The sequence below is a fragment of the Penaeus japonicus genome, unplaced genomic scaffold (assembly GCF_977035675.1).
Source record: "Penaeus japonicus unplaced genomic scaffold, GWHDUDI00000001_assembly GWHDUDI00000029, whole genome shotgun sequence".
Taxonomy (NCBI): Eukaryota; Metazoa; Arthropoda; class Malacostraca; order Decapoda; family Penaeidae; genus Penaeus; species Penaeus japonicus.
Genome location: NW_028234431.1, coordinates 18,936,540 through 18,941,539, shown reverse-complemented (window position 1 = coordinate 18,941,539; position 5,000 = coordinate 18,936,540). Strand labels below are relative to the sequence as shown.

Here is a 5,000-nt window from a genome sequence, read left to right as displayed (position 1 = left end):
GGTTTGTGACACTGCAGATAACGCCGTAAGAAATGTATAAAGTCGACTTCTATTACTTCTTTTCCTGTTGACTATTTGATTGCCACAGAGAGAAATGCCAAGGATTAGTGCTATGGCAAGAGGAAATACCAAAAGGGTTTAAGAAATGCGATTACAAGACAATCCTTCTAGTCAATGAAAATCTTATCTTTCTTTTTCACTCTTTCTCTCTCTATCTCTTCTCCTCTCCCCATTTCTCTCTCTTCCAATCCCCTATCTCTCTCTCTCTCTTTCTCTCTCCTTCTCTTTCTCAATGAAAATCATATTTTTATCTCTCTTTCTCTTCTCCTTATGCATGACACCTTTAAAACAAGATGCAAGCATTACCTAGGAATGTAAAACACTGAATGTACTTTTGATAATTTAATCTAATCTTTAATTTAATTCTAATAAGTACCTCTACACAACATAGGAATATTCAGCCTATGTAACATGAATTTATATTTAGCCACCGACGCTGTTCACACATTTGCCTATTGAGTGCGGCTTGTTTTCAATAAAGCAATGATACTTTGTTCTGCATCTGCCATGTTCACCCCAAGCCCCTCCACACGATTCATTCGGTCCCTGCAAGAAATAAAGAGAAAAAATAGGCTTGTTATCCGTTCATTTCAGGTTGGGTGACGTCATTACTCTTCATAGACGCTGATTGGCTGGTGAATGCACTGCCAGACGTAGGGCGAATTCCGGAAAAACTGTCTAAAATCTCATTTCACACATCAAGTAGTTGAAACAACAGCAAGAGGATCCATATGCTCGGATTGTACAGTAATATGGAGGCATTGTAGATAGAGATGATTGCCTAATATTTTATGGTTATGTCTCAGTGACGCTATCTATACCTGTTTAAGAAAAAAAATGAAAAATTCATTTCACAACATACAGCATTTGATCATGTACGGTTTTCTTCAAAATGGTAAACTAGATTTAACTCACCCCCCCCCCCCGAAAAAAAAGACTCTCCAAATTTCCTTTCCTCTATATTTCTCTGTATCTCTACATCTCTCTCTCTTCGTTTGTCGGTATTTCGACATCTCTCATTTTATTTCTATATCTCTCTCTGTACCTCGACATCTCTCTCTGTATCTTTATAGTTACTTCTTTTCTTTGCTTCTCAACATCTTTCCTCGTCCGCTGTATCTATGCAACTTTCTGTATCTCTTTATATTTGACTGCATACCTTCATCAGGTTCTTTATCTCTGCATTTTCCAATATACCTCCAGATCTCCCTGTATCTATTATTCCACTGCGTCTCTACATCTTCCACTGTGCCTATGTATCTATTTTAGCTTTCATTTTACCCTTGTATCATTCCGCATCATTATATGCCATGGTATCTCTGCATCTCTACATCTTCCATTTAGCTTCTGTATCTCTCAACAGTTTCTTTGTACCCCTGTATAGTTCGTAGCATTATTTCTTTCAGGATATCTCTGTGTCAATCTATGCAATTTATAACTCCCCTCCCCCCCCTTCCTTCTCAATCTCTCTCTCTCTTTCTTTCTCTCTCTCTCTCTCTCTATATATATATATATGTATATATATACATATATATATATATATATATATATATATATATATATATATGTGTGTGTGTGTGTGTGTGTGTGTGTGTGTATGTATATTTGTCTGATCGTCCGTTTCATAAAGCTTTTATAGCTTCGTTGTATTCATAGTTATCAGAGGCTTTTTACACGGTCAAATTGTAAATCCTGATTCATTTTATCGAACATTAGCATAATCGAAGGAACGGACTGAGACACCATGAGTTTGAATGGAAAAGTTTACACATATTATATTTCAAAAGCTTTTCCTTTGTTATTTGGTCCTGTTCATAGTTCGTTTTTTCGTTCTCAATATCCAGAATAGTTTAGAAATACATAAAATATGTCCATGTTTAAAGATATAACCACAATAGTCAGAGAATGAGTGGTAACGATAACAGGTTTGGAATGGATGACTTATAAACGACCCAACGAGTGGTCAGGAACGCTAACCACCTCTTCCAGCTGTTCGAGAATTCCCAACGCGCTGCGGGTTTTCAAATCTTACCAAATACAACCCTATCTCTAGAGAGACACCCTAGCACACACTCACCTTGGCACACCGACACTCGTTGCACATGTCCGCGTATGCCCCGTGGATGCAGTGCAAGTTGTTGACTACGCTCTGCAGGCATCCATGGCCTACTTTCCAACCGCATCCCCAGGGTCATCCAGAAACCCCGGGAGGTAACGGTCTTTAGGGAGCCGTTAGGGAATACATGGAGCCCAGTCTTTCCCAAGGAGACTTGTGTCCTTGTACATTACTATAGGGAAAAAAGGTTTAGAAGATTTCAGTCAATGGTAAGATTCCCTTCGGTCTAAATGTGTTAACCAATATTCACAACAAGCGACAAAGAAAAGGGGAATGGGTAATGCCAGTGATATTAAACAAAGAACATCAAGACTTTTAAAGATGTGGCACATACTTTTACGCCAAAAGGACTCACCTGTTGACAGAGAAGAGGTACATGGCGAGGAGGAGCTCGCTCTTCATTCCGGAGAGTTCGATGCAGGAAAACCAGGTGACAATAAACTTCTTTCTGTTTTTATACGCCTGGTTGTGATGTCTTCAACCCCTCTCCCCTCCCCTCAGCACCCATCTCTCTCGCTTTAATTAAGGTTTGTCAATAATTTGAGGTTTGTCAATATATCTTCATAACTTGTTACCTGTAATTAACCTTGCTTCACGTGCATATTCTTACAAACGGGGGTGTGCACACTAATTATCTATTCTCATATCTATGTAGTATCTTTGAAGTTAATGAGGTTCTCCAGACTCACTTCTGCATCTATGGTCGTCTCATAATGAATTATATTGTAACTCGTTTTTATCTATAACATGTATAATAAAACTTACAGTTCAATCGAATTATTATTGTTTTCATCGATAATGTATAACATGCCATTATGCGACAATAACAATCGTTTGTGCTACTATTATTATTGTCACCATTATTGATACTGCTGTTGTTACCGATTCCATCAACTATCATTGTACTGCTTATCGTACCGATATCATCCTTATCGTTATCATTATTAAATATATATATACATATATATATGTATATATATTATATAGATATGGATAGATAAACACACACACACACATAAATACACACACACCTAAACCTAACCCAGTTCATAGGGGACGGTTTTAAACTAAAAACAAATTACTGGGGCAGTGTTTGTAGATAAAATAGCTGCGCACGACACTGTGAACCATAGAGGCTTATTCCTGAAGCTCGCCAACATGTTCCTGATTAGATCCCTCATTAATGGAGTAAGAAGTCTTCTGGAAAACCGCCGATTGTTTGTGGAAATTAATGTCACCAAAAGTAGATGGAAGACGCAAAACAACGGTCTGCCCCAGGGACCAGTCCTAGCACCACTGCTTTTTAACATCTGTACGAACGACCAACCCTCTTTCCCTAATGTTCGTAGATTCATTATATGCGGACGACCTTTGCCTATAGCCACACAATCCTCCACTACCTTCCAAGAGGTTGAGGTACGATTATCCACCAACCTCGACCTCACCAAACAACACCATGACAAATGGTCCCTCAACCCAAATCCATTTAGAACTCAAGTTTTCGCATTCCACCTCAGGAACAGACAAGCAAATAGAAAAGCTCAGTGTTCAGTGGTGTGGGAAAGAAGTGGATTACCACCAATATCCAGAGTCTACCTTGGGCTAACGCTGGGCAGGACACTTTCTTTTGCCAACCATGTTCAAAAACTCTGAGGGAATATAAGCTCGTGCAACTCGCTGCTTCAAAAAAAAAAAAAAAAAAAAAAAATGTCGGGCAGAAAGTGGGGCCCCGATGCAAACACACTTAGAACTTCGGCTCTAACACTGTGCTATGCACCAGGAGAGTACTGTGCATCTGTGTGGTGCAGGTCTATTCACGCATGGAAAATAGATCCAATCTTAAACGAAACCTGTGGAACTATTACAGGTACATTGCACCCCACGCTTACCAACATAGTGTACAGAATAGCAGGAATCGCGGCACCCCTTGCATCCCCAGGTGCCCCCCCCCCTCCTAGCAGACTCAGGTCACTCCCCCCCCCCCCGGCACAACCCCTCAGAAGTGGAGGGAGTCTGATGACACGTACCCTCCCAACACAGCGCTACACAGACCCAATGAAGAGCTTGCTGACGGTGCACTGCTTCAGAGACGCAAATGGTCTCACTGAACAGGTCAAGACTCGCCAGAACTGGTGATGACCTGGTCAAACGGGGTCTTGAGACCGATCCACGCCGCGATTAAGGAGAAGACGTGCAGAGTATCGATCCCGCCTTATTATTATTATTATTATTATTATTATTATTATTATATATATATATAATATATATATATATATAATATATATATATATATATATTTATGTGTGTGTTGATTGATATATATATATATATATATATATATATATATATATATATATATTATATATTTATGTGTGTGTGTGTATGTATATATAAATATATATTTATATATATAAATATATATATATATATATATAATATTTTTATACATATATATATATATATATATAGATATTATATATATATATATATATATATATATATATGTATCTAGTATGTATATATATATATACATATATTAATATATATAAATATATATACATATATATATATATATATATACATATATATATACATATATATATAATATATATATATATATATATATATTTATATATATATATATATATAATACAACTTTATATATATAAACAGATAGTATATATATATATATATTTATTTATATATATATATATGCCTATATATATATATATGTTTGTGTGTATTTATATATATAAATATAAATACGTACACACACACACACATACGCACATATAATATATATATATATATATATATATATAAT

General features: G+C 36.5%; 1 protein-coding gene across 1 annotated transcript in view; it reads left to right on the top strand.

Annotated features, from left to right (window-relative positions):
* LOC147468401 (uncharacterized) overlaps window positions 1-5,000 on the top strand; it is a 47,134-nt gene that overhangs the window by 41,161 nt on the left and 973 nt on the right. The gene's annotated exons all lie outside the window — the stretch shown is intronic.